The sequence below is a fragment of the Zea mays genome, chromosome 3 (genome assembly GCF_902167145.1).
Source record: "Zea mays cultivar B73 chromosome 3, Zm-B73-REFERENCE-NAM-5.0, whole genome shotgun sequence".
Taxonomy (NCBI): domain Eukaryota; kingdom Viridiplantae; phylum Streptophyta; class Magnoliopsida; order Poales; family Poaceae; genus Zea; species Zea mays.
In genome coordinates, this window is record NC_050098.1 from 66918070 (window position 1) to 66930392 (window position 12323).

Sequence of the window (12323 nt, forward strand, 5' to 3'; positions counted from 1 at the left end):
GAGAAGCAAAGGATTGCTTGAAGGAGAAGGAAAGGGGTTCTTCCTAGGCTAAGTAAATCAGGTTGAGTTTGAGGTTGCTTAGGGGAGAAGAAAAGGAGTTTGCTTAGAAGAGAAGCAAAGGATTGCTTAAAGGAGAAGTAAAGAGGTTCTTTCTAGGCTAAGAAAACTATTCAGGGGGAGAAAAATCTCTCGCGAGATTTGCCGGTGCGGAGAACAGAGAGAACCGACGTTCGGATGAACGGGAGACCGATGAATTAAATGGACCGAGAATTTTATTTTGGTGTCACTTGAAAATAATTCCTCGCGCATTATTAGAAAATAAATCAACTTGATATTCGACCGGTTTTAGATTTTTAGTCAGAATAGGCGAATCGTGACATTTTAAAATCACTGCCGATGTGGGTTTCGAATTCGGATCAGACATAGAGATGCCGAGTCGGATAACAATTAATTAGAGGACGACACATTAGATATTCCGCTAGAGAATACAAATTCGGATTAAATATCTGGACATAGATCGAAAGTCGAGAAATTGGATTTGGACACAGATCGGATAACAACTATCGAGAGTTCGAATAAAAGAGTTTGGACGGGATTTGCAGGACTAAATTGACTTTCAAATTTGCATTTGTTTCAAGAAATAAAAGTTTTAACAAGCTCCAAATTCGGTATTTCTTGAGATCGAATAACTCCGAATTCAGTGAAACTTTCATGAACAATTTTGATAAACGGAGATAGACGTGATCGAGAAACAATTATTTCCACTAACGATATGAGCTTAGGACAAATCTCATGCCATAACACGAGATAAACATCTAGGGTGTCACAGTCTATATTGCGATATGCGGTGTAGTGGTGATACGAGAAATAAGTTTAGAATTCAATTGACTAGTTGACGAGTTCGGTTAGAGTTGTTTAGTTAATTTGGATTGTATGATGAAGTGACGGCATGACTTCGTAGCCATCACACCGTCTGTTGTGTAGCTATGGTTGACTTTTAAAACTACTGGAGTAGCAAGTGGATGATAATTGTAAGGGCTATGTGGAAAGTGAAGGGAAATGTTGTCGTTGTTAGGACCGCATGGACAGTTTTGGATATATAATTAATCTAATAAAGTAAAAGGTGTTTTCTGTAGATATGTTCTATATAAAAGTTATATTTAACTTATATATCTAACTTATCCTAAAATGTCATTGTCATAGGATTAATGGTCTAGAGGTTATGCTTGTAGCAAGTTCACTGTCAGGTTTTAGATGTTTTTGTGCAGATCTGAATGATTGCGATGTTTGACTAAGTTAGACCTAAAATCACATCTTAGGGATATTATAAGAGTTTTAGTAATGTTCCTAAGCTTTCTAAAAAGTCTATAACCACAGTTATTTGATATATAGAATTCTATTTAGGGTTGTTTTAAGTTGCACATTGGAATCTATCAAAACCTGAATATCAATTCTTTTTACTTACACTTGAACTAGTTAATTACCAAATCATATTAAGGTGACCATATGAAAGTTGTAGATAACTTCTGTCTCTTGCTGGAGTTAAAATTTCATGGCCATAGGCCTGATATTTTGAGAGTTATGAGCTTTACAAAATGACTATTGTGTTCTGTCCACTCTCTGGACAGATTTCGATAATTGTGTTGTTTGGATTGATTGAACTTGGATTCACTTTTTGATGATTACAGATGTTGTGTATTACTTTTGATAAGCTTTCCAAAAAGTCTTGTATCACCCTTTTTAGTGGTCTAAAGGTCAAGTTATAGATATTTGAAGTGTGGAGCCTAAATCTATCCAAATCTGGACAGCAAGGCCTTCCTAGTGTCCTTTACCCTTGATGCATATTGAATCACCCTGAGGTGTTTATAAATGTTTTGTTGGAAATTTCATTATCTTTCTAGAAAGTCTAGGATCACTTGTTTTGGATGCATGAGTCTCTAGTTATGGATTTTTGAAGTAAGAAGTCTGAATCTGTCCAAATCTGAATAGAGATGTCGCTTTAGCACTTATCGACATTGCTAAGTGTCTAATCATGTTGAAATGGTAACTTCTTAAGCTTTCTAGAGAGTCCTTGTTCACAATTTTTAGATTAATATCGTTTGAGTTATGATTAAAACAAGTAATTGTTGTGCTACTGTTCAAAAATATGCAAGTGCTCATTTGATTGTTGAGTTCAACCTTTTGGCTAAAAATGTTTGGTTAGCGCTTAATTGAGGTAGACTTGCAATGACTAAACTTAAGTTAACAACTGTACCATGATTAATGTGCTTGCCCTCTATAGTTGGTTGTGGGATAGGAGTTCCATAGTCTTTGATACCTACGTCCTATTTAAACTTGTGTTGTCTTGGTTGCTCTTGTGTGGTCAATAGGAGAACTAATGAAAGAATAGAGAAAATGTGATAGATGTTTGTGCTTGTGATGTCGTGTTTGCGTTGGTTAAGTATAGGAAGTGTTCGTCGTCTTTCCAGTGGTGTTGAATTCGTGTGCCCGATGACGTATAGATAGCTAGCGCTTACGCATAGTCGTTTACGGTGTCTTACTATTTAGAGTTTAGTTCACTACCATGTGTCTTAAGAGTGTCTTGTACTAGTTTTTTTGTCATGTTCATACATATGCATCATGCATCTCATTTAGGACCGAGAGATTATGATCGTGCAGAATGAAGGACGTGAAGTGGAGCTGACCACGAGACGAAGTCTGTGGACAACTTGAAGACAGGTGGACTATACAAGTGGATGCTCGCCAAGGGAGTACCCTCTAGAAAACACTAACTAGTGTTAGATTCCAGGCAAGCCTAAATTTTTATGCATAACCGTTATATATGATATTTTACTGCAATTATATTTGTAGTCTTGAATTATGCACTTATGTAACACCCCAAAAACTCATTTTTTGGAGTAGACTAAGATTCTTCGAAGATTTTGAATTAGAATATCTCTTAACAAAGGTTTTCATAGCTTATGAGGTTACGACTGCTAAAATAAATATGTTTTATGATAAAGATTGAATAAAAGGATCCTTATATGAATTAAGTTATCCCTTTGTTGAAATTTTATAGTTATAAGTAATCTCTATGCTTTCTAAAGAAATTAAACTAAAGCAAACATAGTTTACAATTTACCCTCTATTAATCAAAGTAAAATGAGTAGTTATTATTACTTTTAAAAGTTTGAATGTACCTTTCAAGTAAACATTTTTCCTCAGATAAATAATATAAGGAGTGCATATTTTGTATTTGCCTAATTCAAGTAATAAAATAATTATAAAAAGGTATATCTATTAAAATATTGCAGCTCATGTTGGGTTATTTTGTTTGTGCATATAGTCCAAATTTGAAATTTAACACCATATTTGAAATTGAAACCTATAATAGGAATTTGTAAAACAAAATTAGAAAAGAAGACAAAAAACACCCAACTGTGCTCGTGGGCTGAATTCCCTAGGCCTCAGCCCATGTAACCCGTGCGCCAGCCAACTGCGGGCACTGACGAACAGTCCCCACGCGTCATATGCCTCTCTCCCCACATCCGCACCACGCGCACCATGTCATCGACGCGTAGGGCACGCGCGTCAGCCGTTCTCCACTCTACACGCCAAGATCGTTCGCAGGCTCCGCAGGCGCTGTCATGTGGGCCTAGGGGATCGAAGCCATATTCCTCCCGGACCACGCGACTGTGGTGGTTGGGGATTAGTTGAACCCCGCAAATCATACGGAGGCGCCCGGGATTTCACCTGGGTATATAAGCATGTCATGCGCCCCTCTTTCGATTCAAGTTGAGGGAACCGACCGCCGTGGGATGTCGAGGTGCTCTGGTCGAGAGAAGTGGGGGGTCGGAGATGTGAGCAGAGATCCGCCGTGCGCTAGAACCGGTCACGCCGTCGTCAAACCCTCGGTAATCAGCTCATGGCGTTCGCTGGAGGGTGTTGTGGGTGATGGTGCCCTCACCGTGCGGTTTTGCTGCCTGGGATGCAGGGAATTTCTCCCCGGAATCAAGCCGCCACCGCAGTACCGCGCGTGGCCATGGTCAGAATTCAGTGTTGTGCCGTAGCTGGTGAGTATCCACCCATCTGTTTCCTCGTCTCCCTCGTGTTCTTTTTCAGTTAACTGTAGTCGGAGGGGATTGCCGATGCGACATAGGGAGCCTGCTCCGGTGAGTTGTCGGGTAAAGTTTGGGCGACGCCACCGTGGTAGTGAACGGGTGGCCAGAGAGTAGAAGACAGCGCCGTGGTCGTAGATCTTGGAGTGTACGACTGTGATTAGAACGCGGGTACCGTTTCGATCTGCTCATTCCGTTCCATCCGATCGTAATCCTGCGTCTCAAATTCAATATCAAGTATTTTAAATCGTGCCCGTCGATCGGTGATTCGAGGGCTCGTATTGCATACCGGTTCAGGAAGGTTTGGATCTAATCTGATTTGTAGATTGGTGATCCAATAGCCGGGATATGACCATACCCCTTCGCAGTGGCCGTTTTCTTAAAAAGACCCTCAGTTCCTTTGAAACTAACCCGCGGTCCACGCGAGTACAAAGAACCTTGCAATCCAGTCCTGTTTTTACGACTTAGCCCATGATTTCCTGAAAATGGTGTCCCCAATCCTAGGTGTTGTGATATTCATAAAAATTAAATAAAGAAATTGATTTTAAGTATGAAAATGATACACTAAATTTAGTTAAATCATATCTTCTCTGTTTGTACTCCGATTTGATGAGTTCGAATTGCGTTGGATCATACCAATATTGCCTACACAATATAACACTAATTTTTACCATATCGCATACTTTTGTAACTAGGTACTCATTTATCCTATGTATAGCAGATTAATCTATCTAATTAAAATAATATGTTTATAATTATAGTTCGAATAGAAAATGATCTTTAACTAATATATGACTTATATTATAGTTAATCTTTAAATGTATATCTCACATGATTTATAAAAATCAATCTAAGGCCTATGTTAGTTATTTAATCATGGAAATATTCTGAAAACCATATCTTTTCCACTGTAACTCCGATTTTTGGTGGTTCTCGAACCTACGATCTCGATACGATGCGTAGATCATTAATATGCGGTTTGTTCTTATGTTTGGTGTGATGTTAACTTTGTCTATACCATATTTATTTATATTGCTACGACTAGCAGCGAGGTTACGAGTCACTTGAAGACCAAGTTGGTACCTGGGAATCTCGAGTCTAAGGCAAGTTGTGCTCTTGATCACTTTTCTTTACCTAATAATGTTCCTGTTAATCACTATGACATGATCAGGTTAATTTGATGGGACCCAATAGATTTTCCTAGCATTATTTATCCCCTACCTTGCAAATAGAAGCACTATTGGGTAGTTTTGCTATTGTTCTACCTGGTTTTGGGAAATTAATGTTATATTATGATTATGTTCTAGTTATATTGTTGTTTTAATTATTGTTCATGACAAGATCATTGTGTTAATTGGAACATGGAGCGACCACCTGGGAAAACTAGTGCTACCACAAGGGTATGGGACGCCCTTGTCTGACTAATTAGAAAAGCTAGTAGAAGACTAACTTACCCGAAAGAGGCAAGGGCGGTAGAGGAGCATGCGTATAGGGAGGTTCTCGGGTCGATCATGCTGCGATGGCTTTTCAGACGAGGGATTCCTATATTGTTCTTCTCAGAAACCGTAGCTGGTTTTCGGAAGACAGTGGAACTTTGTAAAGGCCTCGTAGTGTTACCCTGCCTCGTCTCCTAGGCAAAGATGAATGGGAAGTTGCGATCTCTTGGCAAATGGGTAACACGACTTGTGGGTAAAGACGTGCAACCTCTACAGAGTGTAAAACTGGTATATCAGTCGTGCTCATGGTCATGAGCAGCTCGGACCCTCACATGAGTAATTTATGAAACTAAATTTAATTTGTTATATGCATTGCATTGTGGGTGTTATTATTAATCTTGATCTCTTATTTATATCTATTTATACTTAGTAACTGCTAATAAATTTTTGACCAACTATAAAAGCAATGCTCATCTTTAACCATCTCCTTTGGTAAGCCTTACACTTCACATGAGCTCCCACCTTTGGTGAGTTTATGCACATTGTTCCCCACATCTTGTTGAGCGATGAACATATGTGAGCTCACCCTTGCTGTACTCACATCCCCCAGGTCAAGGACAGGTACCACAGGATGAGGCGCATGAAGGATGATATGATGAGTTCGTGAGTGGTCTAGGCTGTCGTCTCCCAGTCAACTATGGTTGTTGGATCGTTGTCTTCGTATGATGTAATTATTTAACTATTTTGTACATAGCTTCGTTATATACAAATGATGTGACATTCGTTTATGTACCATGAGTCATCATATGTGTGATACTTGATCCTAGCACACTTGGTAAAGTTCGCGCTCGGGTTTTGGACCCCCTAAAATCCGGGTGTAACAACTTACGTATAGGAATTGTTTGGAACCCTAGATGCATGAACTTAGGTTCCTTTTTTAGATGGATACTAGTATGCTAGGTCGAGTAGTTGCGCTGCTAAATAAGGATCTCTGTAGAAGTCGAGTGATTTTTCTAGCACTCGCGCGAGGTTAGGAATTGATTGTATCCAACTTTTGATAACAGGATTATGATTATTTTTGGACACGAATCCCTAGGGGATGGCCTATCTATGAGACGAAATTGGAATAAGGATTAACATGCAGATACCTATGTCAAGGGTTTGAAAGTACTAAATAAATGTTGAGAAATATGGTAAATCGGTAAGCCTAGTACCTAAGTGAACTTGCCCGCCGACTTTACCCCTCGCCTGTCCTGAGACGTGGTCTCCCATGCTAGCAATGGTGGGTACAAGTGCGTTCACTACACAGCGGCGGCCGGTGTCAGTGGAGCATTGTATGCCAAGGCAGTGAGTCCTGATCCGTTGGTGAGGAATCAATGTCGTGTGTGGGGATGGAATGCCCCTACTTATCGTGTGTTTAGTTTAACTTGCATGGTTAAAAACTCGATTCGAATCATATGCTTCTCGCAGCTAATGAGACTGCTTGATCCATTGTACAACATTGAGTAAGAAGTATGATGAGGTTTCATGATATAAAGTGTTTCTTGCACTAAATGCTTGTTACCATGTGTGCTTAGAAGGATACTAACCTAGTTTAAGGAATAATATATAAAACTTGAAAAGCTAAAACTTGTTTTAGAATCAGCTAGTGCTTTTGGCCAACCAAACCCCTCAACCAAATAACTTCATGGTCTAGAGGTAGAAGAGTAGATTACTCACACCGGGTAAGTCTAGCTGAGTAGTAGTCCACTCAGCATTGATTGTGGCATAATTTTATATGTACTTCCTTGGATGAAATGGTTGCTGGTGTGACTTGGCCTTCCTCCCTGCCACCAAGATGGATGGTCGAGTGGGTTGTTACCTCTGTAGGAGAGGACCAGGAGGAGTCACTTGGCTAGGTTTTGCCATGTTACTCAATACCTTTGTTAGTTATTTCTGTCGAATCAAAAACTATGCTTTACTTCTTCTGCAACTCTGATAATGTAATAACTATTGGTACTTCCTTAATGTGTGGTATTGTGCTTTATTGTATTTCTCGGTTTCTCACCTTCGAATGAGCAATTGGTACTCGATCCTTATTTAGTGGTTTTATCGGACTAGATCCAATGGACTAATTGTTTATTCTAATTTAAGTGTGGCGTTGCCTCTAAGGCAAGACTTGGACACTTAAGCTGGAATAATCTGGGTGATTCCGTCACAAGGAGCAAGTGGAGAGCCTTCGGGATGAGGAGCTAGCGCTCGTGGCTAGCTGGTTCATGTGGTTTCACAACAATCGCTAGAACTAACAACATGGTGGGGCCAAGGACGGATGCTACAATTGCGACGAACCTTGACCACTTCATCACCAGTTGCACCAAGGAGGGCAAGCAAGAGGTTGGCCCACGCGACCATCACTCTGGTCGACGCAAGGGCAAGAGAGAGCATGCCACTAGCAAGCATAAGTCTAGGGGGAGGTTCGACAAGAAGGCGATCAAGAAGAAGTCCCTCCAGAAGGCGAAGATCAAGGAGTGTGCCTTCCTCGCCTCACTGAGCAACCTCGATCATGACTCCAACGAGTCGACCTCTTCTTTGAGCAATGAGGAGCTCAAGAGGCACTTGAGGAGAAGCTCAATGGGTTGTGCTTCGTCGCCGACACCATAGGAGGCCTTTGCATTGTAACACGCCTGGTGTTACTGGCACTAAAACTTGATCATGGCATCATATGCGTTGACATTTCATTTTATTTGTTACACCTAGAATGCATCCACTAGGTAAAACTTCAAAACAAGTGTGATGTAGTGGCTTGGAGTATTCTTAACTCTAGGGTAGGGTACTTAACCTTGGGATTAGGGCATGTGGGTAAGGTGAAGCCAAAATGAGTAATACCTCAAAAGTCATTGGAAATATTCATAAGAGATTAAGTTTGATGGATTTGAGTGGCACAAAAACCCTAGAGTGCTCAAAACCCTAAAAGGAACCCTAGAAAATCCTAATTTGTGCCCTAGGGGGTGATTTCAAATTCTATACACTTTTGGACCAAAGTGTATATATAAAAGTGGTAGAACATCAAAAACCAAGCAACTTTTACATTGGAGAATTTTCAAGTAGTGTAGAGCAATTTGGACTTAATTGCAAAAGTCCCAAGAACACCCATGTGATAAACTCTGAAATTTCAGTGAGATTAAGCTGACTTTGGAGCCTTGTATTTCTTAATTCATGAGGATTTTGCCCTAAGTTAATACATCAAACTTGTAGAGCTATGATAGGAGTACAACTTTGATTAAGTGACTAAGCATTGGTGCTGTACAAAAATTCGAGATAAATGGACATGAAGTTGGACTGTCAGTCACCCCTAAAGACTGAAACCTGGCTGACAGTGAACTTTGATAAACTTTGGGGGCGATTTCAAGTAGGATCCAATGAGTGTTTGATTATAGTTGCTATAACAAAATCAGAGCTGGTATGTTGAACAACAATTTTCATGTAGTCGAATTGGTAGCTCTCCACATGGAAGTTGGAGAATTTGGCCTCTCAATCTGCTCTATCAGGCGCTCTGATGAACGGTCGCAATGGTACAGTGGTGAAGGAAAAATCTCTAGATACATCGCACCTCGCCACCGGTGATCCCCGCGCCTGGATTCACACAGGCTGTCATGATTCGTGCTCGACGCAAAGTGGATAACCGCGGGGGAGTAAAAGATCTGGCGGGGAGATGGATTGGGTCGCGGGCAGTAGCTTATTGGAGGGGCTTGGTGGCTGTGCGACGTGACCGAACGGTCGTGGTTGTCATAGGTCGCTGGTGAGCTCGACTGCGCCACGCCGTGGTCCTTTACCACGTAGTTGTAACCGTGGCATGCTCAGAATTACTCTCCCTACGTTTGTATGCCATCGAGCGCCACGACGTGCTCGCCACTGCAATGTCTTGTCACCGCCACCCTCCAAATCCCTTCCAAATTTGGAGTAATCGTGGTCAACCTCTATAAATTGAGCACCTCCCTTGCTTCGCCCCCTCATAACGAACCCAGTGCAACTCTAATCTCGGCCGGTCATCCACCATAGCCCGAGCAATTCCGTTTTCCCCCAAATCGGTTCTCCGTGCCGCCGTGGACACCCCTCCGTCGACCCATCGTCCTGTCCCTCCACCCGCCTTCCTAGCTACCGTTCTTAAGCCCTGGTAAGTTGATAAATCTTACCATGCTTCCAATTTGTATGCTACTTCGCTATATCACCAGGAACAGACCGGGAAAGCTTCACTTCTGCGGGGGAGCGTGGACTAAGCTCTAGAATGGTGTTTGGATCAAATTGGTGATTCCTAGTAGATCGCCGAGGATAGAATTCGGCATAGACCAAGTTATAGCACAGTTTGTTGAGTGTTGCGGCCGGTGAAAGTTCGCCGGAGAGCGGGCACGTCGCCATTCACCGTCGAGGGCTTGATCTTGCGAAGAAATAGAAACCGAAGGGTTTAAGTGTGATTGTCAGTGAGATAGGAAATAGTGCCGAGGGTTCTTTAGTGTTTGTTCAAATGATCGAGGGCCACTATGCAAGATGACCATCGAAGGCGCACGCGGGCGCGGGGTTCCCCTGTTGGTGGGCCGGTTTGGGCTGGATTCAGCCCAGCGCTATTCATTCTTTTCCTTTTTCTTTTTTCTGCCATACTTAGAAATTTATAGGAAATTCTAGAAAAATGATAAAATTATAGGACCAATTTTACTAGACTCCTAAATTTCTCTAGTATTTAATAAAAATAGTTCCAAGATTTTTAGTCCCAACCAAGAATTATTTAGCATTTAAAGATGCCTAAACCTAGCCTTTTAGAATTTTAGAATTAAATTGGTAGCTCCAAAAATAGTAAAACTTTTTGGGTGAGCTTGTTATGATGATTAAAACCCTTGGGTAAAGTTTGGCATGCTTTGGACATTGTTTGATCCCAAACACAAGAAACTAGCTTTCTTGGATTTAAATTCCTAACCCTAATAGAGCACTAAACTAGGAAACTCTAGTGACTAGTGGGAACCGTGAAGGAAAGTTGTATTCAAGATACAACTTAGTGTGTTTCTATTGTAACTGCATATTCATAGCATCACATGAGCATTAATGTATATGTATTGTTATGTATAGAAAACGAAGAAAAAGTGGTAGTCGAAGAAGAAGCTGCCCCACAAGCTGAAATTCCACCTATCGAGAACAACTTCTACTTTGATATCTGTGGGACAGACCCTGAGCCTCCTACAACACAAGGCAAGCCCCGCTGCATTTACCCTTTCCTTGTTATTTCAAACTCTTTATCACATGAAATGATGCATTAGGTGATAGGAGTTGAGTGATAAACAATTGCTGCATTTCCTTCCTTGGAACTAATTACCATTCCTTGATACCTAGTTTACTTAGTTTTCTGATGCTTAGTCTTGCCTTAGAAAACAAAATGTTTTGTTTTAAACAAGAATGATGCTTCATATGGGATGAGAAGTTTTCAAAGAAAAGACTTGATGGTGAATCCATCATGGCCATGATGGGTTCAACATCGGAAAAGATGTACCTTTGACAAGTACCAAACTTTGGGTTATAAATGATAAAGATGAGACTGGGCGAGTGACTTGCACGAGAAGGAAGTCTCGGTGTAGTGTCTCCATCTAAGTCGCTTAAGGACCGTGTCGATGTGGGCCTACTGACCGAGGACCCTTTAACTGGCCACATGCCTCGTCATGGGTAAGCTTTGCCTCGGTCGGACCAATACCAGAAAGGCCACCACACAATGGGAGTGGAGATATGGCGAGAGTAGCGTGTACCCTCCGTGGTAAGAGGCTGGACGGTGGTGTATCTGTGCTCTTGGTTGGCGTGAACCCGTTCTGGTCTTGAGAAACCCGATGGTGAGTTGACATATGCAAGGGTTAAGTGCTACATATGTCATGTGGTTGGAGATCCTCGGCTGAGTATTAATCGATTCGGATCGCCGTTACTTCTCGGACATGAAGACTTGGTCACTGACTTACACGTAGCATTCCAGTGAACTCAAAGAGGGATAAAAGATGGCTAGTGTAGGCCAAGTGCTTGAACTAGGATAGAAAGAACTCTAGATGCAGGTAATGACTTAACCTGATAATAAAACTGAATTTTTAAGGATCCACTGTTAGTAAGCATTTATGCAAACAGAGTCTTTAATTTTTGATCAGCTTTACCTTGAATCCCACAAGCCAGCATATCCTTGAGAGTCTTTTCCTTTGTTGGGTAAGACTAGTGAAAGTACACTCCGTACTCAGGGTTTTCTAACCCATGTTGTTGTAGGTGATGAAACAGCGAAGTTTTGCTGTTTCTGCTCGAAGGTGGTACCAAAGGAAGAGGTAAATCAGTGAACGTGTTGGTGGGAGGATGTTTTACCTCCCAGTTTTGTAATAATAAGTTATGCACTCATAACACCCGGTACTGTAATAATACTCTCACTATATTTTATTAATGTAAATTATGTTATTGTAATCCGCTTCCGCTATTTCCTTACTCCGGCTATGTGTGCAATGTCTGCGTGATGGGTGAAGCGCTCTTGGGCGATATGATGATGATACAGAAGACCGAACTTGTCGAGTGATTATGTGCATCTATATGGTTGTCTGAGGTCCTTAGGACAAGGACATCTGTAGGTGGGCCTAATACCTTGGGAGGTTCCGTGACAGCGGGTATCAGAGCAAAGCCCGTCTCTTAAGACATTACGTAGTACTTCAAAAGAATTTTTAAACACTTACCTTAAAATATTCTTTCATTCTTGTCTTACCACTTTCTGGTAGTAACTTACCTCTTAAGTTGGGTAATAGAGTGCAGT

The 12323-nt window shown here is 41.3% G+C and overlaps 1 long non-coding RNA gene across 5 annotated transcripts; it reads left to right on the forward strand.

Annotated features, from left to right (window-relative positions):
- The first annotated feature begins 3541 nt into the window (after nucleotides 1-3541).
- Nucleotides 3542-11983, forward strand: LOC100381369 (uncharacterized). Of its 5 annotated transcripts, none has more exons than XR_004857155.1 (3): nucleotides 3542-3893; nucleotides 3974-4052; nucleotides 11795-11983. It is a non-coding gene; the product is annotated as an uncharacterized lncRNA (long non-coding RNA). The 5 variants fall into 5 exon arrangements; XR_002750289.2 differs by lacking the exon at nucleotides 11795-11983 and adding an exon at nucleotides 10631-10750; XR_002268010.3 differs by lacking the exon at nucleotides 11795-11983 and adding an exon at nucleotides 5143-6618.
- The last annotated feature ends 340 nt before the right edge of the window (nucleotides 11984-12323 follow it).